The 13,492-nt window shown below is 40.5% G+C and overlaps 1 long non-coding RNA gene across 2 annotated transcripts in view; it reads left to right on the top strand.

The window, feature by feature from the left end:
- LOC113877033 overlaps positions 1-13,492 on the top strand; it is a 70,675-nt gene that overhangs the window by 1,936 nt on the left and 55,247 nt on the right. The window lies entirely within an intron of this gene.

Below are 13,492 nucleotides of genomic sequence, written 5' to 3'. Positions count from 1 at the left end.
TACCTAACCTCTCTGAGTCCAATTTAATGGATTACCCTCCTTTTCCTCACTGATTTTAAATACTGTCTTTAACTGAAATAACTGAAGTCGCTCAGTCGTGTCCGACTCTTTGCAACACCATGGACTGTAACCTACCACGCTCCTCCGTCCATGGGATCTTCCAGGCAAGAGTACTTGGAGTGGGTTGCGATTTCATTAAATTCACGTATGTACTTGGTTATGTATTTTAAGTACTTTCTGTTTGTTACCTGTTTCTATCTGCTTTGATAATAAATTGTTACAGTGAGCTTTTAACTATGTTTTAAAATCTGGTGGGCCAGTCTTCTACTCGGAGAAGGCAATGGCACCCCACTCCAGTACTCTTGCCTGGAAAATTCCATGGATGGAGGAGCCTGGTGGGCTGCAGTCCATGGGGTCGCTAAGAGTCGGACACGACTGAGCGACTTCACTTTCCCTTTTCACTTTCATGCGTTGGAGAAGGAAATGGTAACCCACTCCAGCGTTCTTGCCTGGAGAATCCCAGGGATGGGGGAGCCTGGTGGGCTACTGTCTATGGGGTCGCACAGAGTCAGACACGACTGAAGCGACTTAGCAGTAGCGGTCTTCTACTCTTTTTTTCAGAAAAGTTGTAAACATGAATGTTTTCTTGTATTTCTTATATTACTTTTAAAAGCACAAATAGCGGTGTTTTTTTTTTTTTAAAGAACCAAAATCTGCTTAAGCCAGAAGAATGAAAAAGGGTGGTTGAGGGAAGAATGCTAGCTACATTTTTATTTATTTATTTTTTTTGAGAAATATAGAGTCATATTGAGAGCAGTTTGTTTTGGCTTTTTAGTACTTTTTTTTTTTTTTTTTTAAGAACAAAGAGCATTCTGATCTCATCTGGGTTTAACGTGCTGCTCCTGTGAATTTATTATGTAATTCATTTGCTGTAAAAGTATGTATGTCATGCCTGCTCTCTGCCAAACACTGGTGATGCAATGAATGTTGAGCAAACCCAAGGTCCCCTCACGGAACTTAAACTCATCAAGAGGAGATAGTTAAACAATTCCATGAATAAATATAAAATGTTAACAGTAGTGAGTGCTGTTCTGAAGAGTACATGGTGCCCTAAGTGTTTATAAAAGATTTGACTACACAGGGAGGTCTGTGAAGGTTTTTTGCAATCAAGCTCTCCCTGAAGAGTTAGGCCGATGAAGGACAAGAAAGCCACATACACCCATCTCTACTGGAACGTATGTAACAGGAAAGTCCAAATCCTTCTTTTGTTGGAAGATCTGAATTTTACTTTCTAACAAATTTTCATTGTACAGTATTTTAATTTTATTATGCAAAATCTTTACATCACCCAAGGGACAAGGTGTTAACTAGATGGTGGAAACAGTCATGGATATTAAGTTGGGAGGGTTTTTTTTGCAAGGGGACTAACTGGAAGTTGGTGGGTGAATATTTTCATGTTTTGATGGATTTTCCCTACCCGGATTCATAATAGTGGAGATTTAGTGAGTATTTGAAAAAATGGGGACTTCTTGGTAATCATCTTTAAAGGCAGGGCTGTTTCATTGATGATGGAGGGCAAGGATGCCTGAATCCGTTTTTTACAGTGACTTTTGGTTGCCTTTGAAATCTTTGTAATTCACCACGGGCTTCCTTGTCATAGTTACTAATATTCTAGAATCATAGAGATGGAAGGAACTCTGAAGATCTCTTCTTTTTGTGAGCATTTCTTTCTCTTTTTGTGAGCACAATCAATGTTCCTTCCTCCCTTACATCTTTTCTCCTTCCCTCCCCACCTTCCTCCCACAATATTTATTGCAATCCTTTATGAGATCCATTATGTCCAGTTATAACCTGACATGGAACAACGGACTGATTCCAAATTGGGAAAGGAGTGCTTATTTAACTTATATGCATAGTACATCACGTGAAATGCCGGGCTGGATGAAGCACAAGCTGGAATCAAGGTTGCCGGGAGAAATATCAATAACCTCAGATATGCAGATGACACCACCCTTATCAGTTCAGTTCAGTTCAGTTGCTCAGTCGTGTCCGACTCTTTGCGACCCCATGAATCACAGCATGTCAGTCCTCCCTGTCCATCACCAACTCCCGGAGTTCACCCAAACTCATGTTCATTGAGTCAGTGATGCCATCCAGCCATCTCATCCTCTGTCATCCCCTTCTCCTCCTGCCCTCAATCCCTCCCAGCATCAGGGTTTTTTCCAATGAGTCAACTCTTTGCATGAGGTGGCCAAAGTACTGGAGTTTCAGCCTCAGCATCAGTCCTTCTAATGAACACCCAGGACTGGTCTCCTTTAGGATGGCCTGGTTGGATCTCCTTGCAGTCCAAGGGACTCTCAAGAGTCTTCTCCAACACCACAGTTCAAAAGCATCAATGCTTCAATGCTCAGCTTTCTTCACAGTCCAACTCTCACATCCATACATGACCACTGGAAAAACCATAGCCTTGACTAGATGGACCTTTGTTGGCAAAGTAATATCTCTGCTTTTTAATATACTATCTAGGTTGGTCATAACTTTCCTTCCAAGGAGTAAGCGTCTTTTAACTTCATGACTGCAATCACCATCTGCAGTGATTTTGGAGACTGAAAAAATAAAGTCTGACACTGTTTCCACTGTTGCCCCATATATTTCCCATGAAGTGATGGGACCAGATGCCATGATCTTAGTTTTCTGAATGTTGAGCTTTAAGCCAACTTTTTCACTCTCCTCTTTCACTTTCATCAAGAGGCTTTTTAGTTCTTCTTCACTTTCTGCCATAAGGGTGGTGTCATCTGCATATCTGAGGTTATTGATATTTCTCCTGGCAATCTTGATTCCAGCTTGTGCTTCTTCCAGCCTGGTGTTTCTCATAATGTACTCTGCATAGAAGTTAAATAAGCAGAGTGACAATATACAGCCTTGACGTACTCCTTTTCCTATTTGGAACCAGTCTGTTGTTCCATGTCCAGTTCTAACTGTTGCTTCCTGACCTGCATATAGGTTTCTGAAGAGGCAGCAGGTGGTCTGGTATTCCCATCTCTTTCAGAATTTTCCACAGTTTATTGTGGTCCACACAGTCAAAGGCTTTGGCATAGTCAATAAAGCAGAAATAAATGTTTTTCTGGAACTCTCTTGCTTTTTCTATGGTCCAGCAGATGTTGGCAATTTGATCTCTGGTTCCTCTGCCTTTTCTAAAACCAGCTTGAACATCTGGAAGTTCACAGTTCATGTATTGCTGAAGCCTGGCTTGGAGAATTTTGAGCATTACTTTACTAGTGTGTGAGATGAGTGCAATTGTGCGGTAGTTTGAGCATTCTTTGGCTTTGACTTTCTTTGGGATTGGAATGAAAGCTGACCTTTTCCAGTCCTGTGGCCACTGCTGAGTTTTTCAAATTTGCTGGCATATTGAGTGCAGCACTTTCACAGCATCATCTTTCAGGATTTGAAATAGCTCAACTGGAATTCCATCACCTCCACTAGCTTTGTTCGTAGTGATGCTTCCTAAGGCCCACTTGACTTTACATTCCAGGATGTCTGGCTCTAGGTGAGTGATCATACCATCGTGATTATCTTGGTCATGAAGATCTTTTTTGTACAGTTCTGTGTATTCTTGCCACCTCTTCTTAATATCTTCTGCTTCTGTTAGGTTCATACCATTTCTGTCCTTTATCGAGCCCATCTTTGCCTGAAATGTTCTCTTGGTATCTCTAATTTTCTTGAAGAGATCTCTAGACCCTACCATTCTGTTGTTTTCCTCTATTTCTTTCCACTGATCGCTGAGGAAGGCTTTCTTATCTCTCCTTGCTATTCTTTGGAACTCTGCATTCAAATGGGAATATCTTTCCTCTACTCTTTTGCTTTTCACTTCTCTTCTTTTCACAGCTATTTGTAAGGCCTCCTCAGACAGCCATTTTGCTTTTTTGCATTTCTTCTCCATGGGGATGGTCTTGATTCCTGTCTCCTGTACAATGTCACGAACCTCTGTCCATAGTTCATCAGGTACTCTGTCTATCAGATCTAGTCCCTTAAATCTATTTCTCACTTCCACTGTATAATCATAAGGGATTCGATTTAGGTCATACCTGAATGGTCTAATGGTTTTCCCTACTTTCTTCAATTTAAGTCTGAATTTGGTAATAAGGAGTTCATGATCTGAGCCACAGTCAGCCCCTGGTCTTGTTTTTGTTGACTGTATAGAGCTTCTCCATCTTTGACTGCAAATAATATAATCAATCTGATTTTGGTGTTGACCATCTGGTGATGTCCATGTGTAGAGTCTTCTCTTATGTTGTTGGAAGAGGGTGTTTGCTATGACCAGTGCGTTCTCTTGGCAAAACTGTATTAGCTTTTGCCCTTATGGCAGAAAGCAAAGAGGAACGAAAGAGCCTCTCGATGAAAGTGAAAGAGGAAAGTGAAAAAGCTGGCTTAAAACTCAACATTCAAAAAATGAAGATCATGGCATCTGGTCCCATCACTTCTTGGCAAATAGATGGGAAAACAATGGAAACAGGGACAGACTTTATTTTGGGGGGTCTAAAATCACTGCAGATGGTGACGCAGCCATGAAATTAAAAGATGCTTGCTCCTTGGAAGAAAAGGTATGACAAATCTAGACAGCATATTGAAAACCAGAGACATTACTTTGCCTACAAAGGTCCATCTAGTCAAAGCTATGGTTTTTTCAGTAATCATGTATGGATGTGAGAGTTGGACCATGAAGAAAGTTGAGCCAAAGAATTGATGCTTTTGAACTGTGGTGTTGGAGAAGACTCTTGAGAGTCCCTTGGACTGCAAGGAGATCCAACCAGACCATCCTAAAGGAAATCAGTCCTGAATATTCACTGGAAGGACTGATGCTGCAGCTGAAACTCCAATACTTTGGCTACCTAATGCAAAGAACCGACTCATTGGAAAAGACCCTGATGCTGGGCAAGATTGAAGGCAGGAGGAGAAGGGGATGACAGAAGATGAGATGGTTGGATGGCATCACCAACTCGATGGACATGAGTTTGAACAAGCTCTGGGAGTTGGTGATGGACAGGGAGGCCTGGCGTGCTGCAGTCCCTGGAGTTGCAAAGAGTCACACACGACTGAGTGACTGAACAGAACTTAAGTGCTGACCATTGAGGATATAAAAGTGAACAAAAACAGGTGTTGAAAAAGGACCATGGATGTTTGTGTTTTATTTACAAGGAGCAAATATTTTGGTGGCAGTTACTATAGACTACTGTTTTTTTTCTTCTGCATGAGGTTTAAGGAATTTCTCACCATGTAAATCAGTTCAGTTCAGTTGCTCAGTCATGTCTGACTCTTTGCAACCCCATAAACCGCAGCACGCCAGGCCTCCCTGTCCATCATCAACCCCCGGAGTTAACACAAACTCACGTCCATTGAGTTGGTGATGCCATCCAACTATCTCATCCTCTGTTGTCCCCTTCTCCTCCTGCATTCAATCTTTCCCAATATCAGGGTCTTTTCAAATGAGTCAGCTCTTCACATCAGGTGGCCAAAATATTGGAGTTTCAGCTTCAACATCAGTCCTTCCAATGAACACCCAGGACTGATTTCCTTGCAGTCCAAGGGACTCTCAAGAGTCTTCTCCAACACCACAGTTCAAAAGCATCAATTCTTCAGCACTCAGCTTTCTTTAGAGTCCAACTCTCACATCCATACATGACTACTGGAAAAACTATAGCCTTGACTAGACGGATCTTTGTTGACAAAGTACTGTCTCTGCTTTTTAATATGCTCTCTAGGTTGGTCATAACTTTCCTCCTAAGGAGTAAGCATCTTCTAATTTCATGGCTGCAGTCACCATCTGCAGTGATTTTGGAGACCCCCTAAAATAAAGTCTGTCCCTGTTTCCATTGTTTTCCCATCTATTTGCCATGAAGTGATGGGACTGTATGCCATGATCTTAGTTTTCTGAATGTTGAGCTTTAAGCCAACTTTTTCACTCTCCTCTTTCACTTTCATCAAGAGGCTCTTTAGTTCTTCTTCACTTTCCGCCATAGGGGTAGTATCATCTGCATGTATGAGGTTATTGATATTTCTCCTGGCAATCTTGATTCCAGCTTGTGCTTCCTCCAGCCCAGTGTTTCCAGCCTTGACGTACTCCTTTTCATATTTGGAACCAGTCTGTTGTTCTGTGTCCAGTTCTAACTGTTGCTTCCTGACCTGCATATAGGTTTCTCAAGAGGCAGGTCAGGTGGTCTGGTATTCCTATCTCTCAGAATTTTCCACAGTTTATTGTGAACCACACAGTCAGAGACCAAGTAAAAGCAAGATAAGAGGAGAGAAAGGAAAATATCTTTAAATTAAGACAATACTGTTAACTTGTTTTAACCATTGATTTTGCTGTTTGGTCTCAGAAAAATGTTAACAAATTTACCTAAGTTATAATAAGAAAAACCTCTGATGTACATGCAAAAATTTGTATGTAACAAAGAGTTCTACATTAATTATCTAGTTTATAAAAAGGTCTTTAAGTAAATATTTCAGTTTTATGTTCAAATTATCGAATACTTCCAAACAAAATGTGGGCAAAATATTTTTTTTCTTAAGGGCAACGGCCATTTTACCCATAACATGTGGACTTCTTAATGCACCAGTAGATGGCAGTAGTCTTCAGCCCATGATTGTTAACAACTCTGACACCTTCAGTTCAGTTCAGTCGCTCAGTTGTGTCCGACTCTTTGAGTCTCCATGCATTGCAGCATGCCAGGCTTCCCTGTCTATTACCAACTCCCGGAGCTTGCTCAAACTCATGTCCATCGAGTCGGTGATGCCATCCAACCATCTCATCCTCTGTCATCCCTTTCTCTTCCTGCTTTCAATCTTGCCCAGCATCAGGGTCTTTTCCAATGAGTCGATTCTTTGCATCAGGTGGCCAAAGTATTGGAGTTTCAGCTGCAGCATCAGTCCTTCCAATGAATATTCAGGACTGATTTCCTTTAGGATGGTCTGGTTGGATCTCCTTGCAGTCCAAGGGACTCTCAAGAGTCTTCTCCAACACCACAGTTCAAAAGCATCAATTCTTTGGCTCAACTTTCTTCATGGTCCAACTCTCACATCCATACATGATTACTGAAAAAACCATAGCTTTGACTAGATGGACCTTTGTAGGCAAAGTAATGTCTCTGGTTTTCAATATGCTGTCTAGATTTGTCATACCTTTTCTTCCAAGGAGCAAGCATCTTTTAATTTCATGGCTGCGTCACCATCTGCAGTGATTTTAGACTCCCCAAAATAAAGTCTGTCCCTGTTTCCATTGTTTTCCCATCTATTCGCCAAGAAGTGATGGGACCAGATGCCATGATCTTCATTTTTTGAATGTTGAGTTTTAAGCCAGCTTTTTCACTTTCCTCTTTCACTTTCATTGAGAGGCTCTTTAGTTCCTCTTTGCTTTCTGCCATAAGGGTGGTGTCATCTGCATATCTGAGGTTATTGATATTTCTCCCAGCAATCTTGATTCCAACCTGTGCTTCATCCAGCCCAGCATTTTGCATGATGTGCTCTGTATATAAGTTAAATAAGCAGGGTGACAATATACAGCCTTGACCTACTCGTTCCCAATTTGGAACCAGTCTGTTGTTCCATGTCCAGTTCTAACTGTTGCTTCTTGATCTGCATACAGATTTCTTAGGAGGCAGGTAAGGTAGTCTGGTATTCCCATCTCTTGAAAAATTTTCCACAGTTTTTTGTGATCTACACAGTCAAAGGCTTTGGTGTAATCAATAAAGCGGAAGTAGATGTTTTTCTGGAATTCTCTTCCTTTTTCTATAATCCAGTGGATGTTGGCAATTTGATCTCTGGTTCCTCTGCCTTTTCTAAAACCAGCTTGAACATCTGGAAGTTCATGGTTCACGAACTGTTGAAGCCTGGCTTGGAGAATTTTGCACATTACTTTGCTAGCATGTGAGATGAGTGCAATTGTGTGGTAGTTTGAACATTCTTTGGTATCGCCCTTCTTTGGATTGGAATGAAAACTGAGCTTTTCCAGTCCTGTGGCCACTGCTGAGTTTTCCAAATTTGCTGGCATATTGAGTGTAGCACTTTCACAGCATCATCTTTTAGGATTTGAAATAGCTCAACTGGAATTCCATCATCTCCACTAGCTTTGTTCATAGTGATGCTTCTTAAGGCCCACTTGACTTCGCATTCCAGGATGTCTGGCTCTAGGTCAGTGATCACACCATCATGGTTATCTGGGTCATGAAGATATTTTTTCTATAGTTCTGTGTATTCTTGCCACCTCTTCTTAATATCTTCTGCTTCTGTTAGGTCCATACCATTTCTGTCCTTTATTGTGTCCATTTTTGCATGAAATGTTTCCTTGGTATCTGTAATTTTCTTGAAGAGATCTCTAGTCTTTTTCATTCTATTGTTTGCCTCTGTTTCTTTGCATTGATTACTGAGGATGGCTTTCTTATCTCTCCTTGCTATTCTTTGAAACTCTGCATTCAAATGGGTATATTTTTCCTTTTCTCCTTTCACTTTTCTTCTTTTCTCAGCTATTTGTAAGGCCTTGTCAGACAACCATTTTGCCTTTTTGCATTTCTTTTTCTTGGGGATGGTCTTGATCACTGCCTTCTGTACAATGTCATGAACCTCCATCCATAGTTCTTCAGGTAGTCTGTCTGTCAGATCTAATCCCTTGAATCTATTTGTCACTTCCACTGTATAATTGTGAGGAATATGATTTAGGTCATACCTGAATGGTCTAGTGGTTTTCCCTATTTTCTTCAATTTAAGCCTGAATTTTCCAATAATGAGTTCATGATCTGACCCACAGTCAGCTCCCAGCCCTGTTTTTGATGACTGTATAGAACTTCTCCATCTTTGGCTGCAACGAATCTGATCAATCTGATTTCGGTATTGACCATCTGTTGATGTCCATGTGTAGAGTCTTCTCTTGTGTTGTTGGAAAAGGGTGTTTGCTATGACCATGGGTTCTCTTGGCAAAAGTCTGTTAGCCTTTGTCCTGCTTCATTCCGTACTCCAAGGCCAAATTTGCCTGTTACTCCAGGTATCTCTTGACTTCCTACTTTTGCATTCCAGTCCCCTATGGTGCAAAGGATATCTTTTTTGGGTGTTTGTTCTAGAAAGTCTTATAGGTCTTCATAGAACTATTCAACTTCAGCTTCTTCAGCATTACTGGTTGGGTCATAGACTTGGATTACTGTGATATTGAATGATTTGCCTTGGAAACAAGCAGAGATCATCCTGTCATTTTTGAGATTGCATCCAAGTACTATATTTTGGACTCTTGTTGACTATAAGGGTTACTCCATTTCTTCTAAGGGGTTCTTGCCCACAGTAGTAGATATAAGGGTCATCTGAGTTAAATTCACCCATTCCAGTCCATTTTATTTCACTGATTCCTAAAATGTTGATGTTCACTCTTGCCATCTCCTGTTTGACCACTTCTAATTTACCTTGATTCATGGACCTAACATTCCAGGTTCCTATGCAATATTGCTCTTTACAGTATCAGACTTTACTTCCATCACCAATCACATCAACAAGTGGGTATTGTTTTCACTTCGCCACTGTCTCCTCATTCTTCCTGGAGTTATTTCTCCACTCTTCTCCAGTAGCATGTTGGGCACCTATCGACCTGGGGAGTTCATCTTTCAGTGTCTTATCTTTTTGCCTTTTCATACTGTTCATGGGGCTCTCAAGGCAAGAATAGTGAAGTGGTTTGCCACTGACATCTTAATACATCTTTATTTTTAGTTAGTAGAAAAATAAGCCTTTCAAATTATACAAGAATCACATGGCTTTTGGTCATTCCTACCCTGTGAACTAAAAGTCTCCATCTGTGAAAATATGTCCCTGAAATACAGTACAGTTAAATTTTAAAGCAAGTTGCATAGAATTCCCTGTTGTTCCAATGATTAGGACTCAGGCGCTTTCACTATAGAGGGTGCAGACAATATGTGGACTTTCTTCCTCAATATCTCTGTCTCTTCCTTCCGTCCTCCCACAAATACTTACTGAGCACCCACCATGTTGATCATTGAAAATATGAGGGGTGAGCAAAGCAGCAATAGTGCAGCCAAGAATGCCCCTGCCAATACAGGAGATGCAGGAGACATGGGTTGGGTATCTGGGTTGGGAAGATCTCCTGGAAGAGGAAGTGGCAGTCCATTCTGGTATTCTTGGCTGGAAAATTTCATGGCCAGAGGAGCCTCTCGGGCTACAGTCCATGGGTCACAAAGAGTCAAACACAACTGAACGTGCGTGCACACACACACACACACATACCCCTTGTAGGCCCCTGCAGAGGGACAGATATATAAGTTCCATTTTCTTATTATAACAAAAAAATCTAGAAAGAACATTTTTATGCATGTTCTTGAGCTTCTTTTGGACAGTGGTTCTCAAAGTGTGGTCTGAGCCATGAGAACAAAACTATCTTTATAAATAGTATAAAGATGTTATTTGCCCTTTCTCGCTCATAAATGTACAATGGAGCCTTCCAGAAGCTACATGATGTTGATTTGCAACACAAATAAGATATAAGGGTCTGGATATTTTTTAATAAGCTAGACAAAGAGATTCATAAAAATGTAACAATGCCAAAGACTTCTCACTAATTTTTATTTTTTGGCTTGGGAAAATGTGATTATTTTAACTAAATTTTATTTACATTAATATGAATGGGTCATTGTTTTAAATGAATAAATCATTATCTTAAGTCTTTCTCACTTTTACTTTCCAATAAGGTAAATATCAATAGGTATCTTCTGCATAAACAAAATTTCTTTGGTGTCCTCAGTCATTTTGAAGAGTGTGATGGAGATCTGGTGCCAAAAATGTCAAAAGTCACTGTTGTAGTGTATGTATTCTGCAGTAGGGTTGCTGGGTCGTATTCAGTTTTGCTTTGTGTGTGTGTTCAGTTGCTCAATAGTGTTCATCTCTTTGTGACCCTAAGGACTGTAGCCCACCAGGCTCCTCTGTCCGTGGAATTTTCCAGGCAAAAGTACTGGAGCAAGTTGCCATTTCCTATTGCAGGGGATCTTCCCAACCAGGGATCAAACCCACATCTCCTGTGTCTCCTGCGTTGGCAAGCAGATTCTTTACCACTATCTAGATGTTGCCAAACTGTTCTCCACAGTGGCTAAAGCTGGCCTTTTAAAAAAATCTGTATATAGTTGTTTTTGTTTTCAGGTAAATTTGAAACTGTAAATAATTATAGAATTGTTATTAAAGTAGGCTAATGATACAATAGAGATTTGATATATGAAATATTGAATATCTTTTCTAAACAACTGTGAGAAATTTATGGTACTTTTATTTTTAGAGTACTTTAGAGGAAGAAGTTTTTCCTGGCCACTAAGAATAGCATTGTAGAGTGTAAACATTAAATGTATTAGATTTATTTTTGTTTGGTGCCTCAGGGGAGGTAGATGTGTACAAGTTATGCAAATCAACCTTTTTTTTTCTATCATCAGGGGAATTTCATTTTTCTTAAATTCTACCTTTTGCTATTTTGGTTAAAACCTAAGCCATGTTCCACTGACCCTCAATTTGTTTAAAAAAAAATGCTGAGGCATCTAATATTGAAAAAGTAATAATTCAAAACCTGTTAGTTCATAGCTCACTTTGTGAAAGTTTATTTTAAGTAATTCAGCTTCAATTTTAAGCTTGTTTGATTGTAGAATATTTGAATTGTGCAAGTCTAGTTGATTGAATACTTTGCATTAAATTTTGGCAATGAGATGTGAGTAAATATATAAACTTCTACAGATGAAGGACCAAGATGCAGCAATATTAATTGGCTGTTCTTACAGTGGTTTTGCAGATAGAGATTTGCACACTCTTATGGTGGTTTAGTCGCTCAGTCGTGTCTGACTCTGTGCGACCCCATGGACTGTAGCCCGCCAGGCTCCTCTGTCCATGGGATTCTCCAGGCAAGAATACTGGAGTAGGTTGCCATTTCCTTCTCCAGGGGATCTTCCCACCCCAGGGATCAAACCCAGGTCTCCTGCATTGCAGGCAGATTCTTTACCAACTTAGCTATGAGGGAGCACTTTGCACACTCTACTGTAGTAGTAAAATGCAATGTGACCACAGTCAGCTGTTACCTGTCTATTTATGGTGGAGGGTTTTCAGCAACCAAGAGTTAATCAAGGTAGGATTTCATTCTGCTGTGCGGCTGTGACAAAGCATGCAGAGAAGTGGTTGGGCTAGGTTAGAAACCGATGCCTACAATTCAGAAGACATGTCTGAGCAATCATAACACTGTTGATGCAAAGCACATCACAAGAACCAGTGGAAATTGTTTTTTTCTCTGTTGTTAGGAGATTATCCTTTCTTGGGCTTCAAAATCACTGCAGATGGTGACTGCAGCCATGAAATTAACAAACACCTGCTCCTTGGAAGAAAAGCTACGACCAACCTAGATAGCTTGTTAAAAAGCAGGGACATTGCTGATAAAGGTCCGTCTAGTCAAAGCTATGGTTTTCCCAGTAGTCATGTATGGATGTGAGAGTTGGACCATAAAGAAGGCTGAGCATCAAAGAATTGATGCTTTTGAACTGTGGTGTTGAAGAAGACTCTTAAGAGTCCCTTGGACAGCAAGGAGATCAAACCAGTAAATCCTAAAGGAAATTTGTCCTGAATATTCATTGGAAAGACCTGATGTGAAGAGCTGGCTCATTAGAAAAGACCCTGATGCTGGAAAAGATTGAAGGCAGGAGAAGGGGATTTTAGAGGATGAGGTGGTTGGATGGCTTGATGTCTGCCCTCAACAGAGTGTTAAAAAATCTCTTTCAAATTAATGCATGAATGTGTGACCCTCCCTAGGGCTCATTTTCTTCTATCAGAAAAATGGCTGAACTAGATGAAGTCAGTCCATCACTGACTTGATGGACACAAGTTTGAGCAAGCTCCAGGAGATGGTGAAGGACAGGGAAGCCTGGCATTCTGAAGTCCATGGGGTTGCAAAGAGTTGGATACAACTGAGTGACTGAACAACAACAAAGGAAATTATCCAGCAACTAGTGGGGCTACCTGAGGGAACTGTGTCTTCAGGTGAGAAGACTTCCGTCTTCAGTCCATATTGTGTCAGTTGCCAGCCTCCCAGAAGGTAATGGTCTGTAGGGTTGTTGATCCAGGCATGAATATATTTGAAGGTGTAATTCTGTAAGGCAGGTCCTTTTGAGGGGAAGATAAATCTGATGGTTTTGGCTGTTAGGATTACTGACTTTATTTGAATCACCTCAAGAAGTAAAGAACTTAGAAATTGTCTAGCTCAGCCATTTTTCTGATAGAAGAAAATGAGACCTAGGGAGGGTCACACATTCATGTATTCATTTGAAAGAGATATTTTCTAACACTCTGTTGAGGGCAGACATCATGAATAAGTAGGCTGAATGTATGGTTTATCATCCAAACCAGGACACTTTTGAGAGTTAAACAGAGTGCTGTTAATAATTATGCCAAGGCATTAAAGCCAAAACTCTCCTGGGCAAAAATGAAT

Source organism: Bos indicus x Bos taurus, chromosome 19 (assembly GCF_003369695.1).
Source record: "Bos indicus x Bos taurus breed Angus x Brahman F1 hybrid chromosome 19, Bos_hybrid_MaternalHap_v2.0, whole genome shotgun sequence".
In the NCBI taxonomy this organism is placed as follows: domain Eukaryota; kingdom Metazoa; phylum Chordata; class Mammalia; order Artiodactyla; family Bovidae; genus Bos; species Bos indicus x Bos taurus.
The sequence above is the reverse complement of the archived record's forward strand: the minus strand, read 5'-3'. Positions and strand labels throughout refer to the sequence as shown.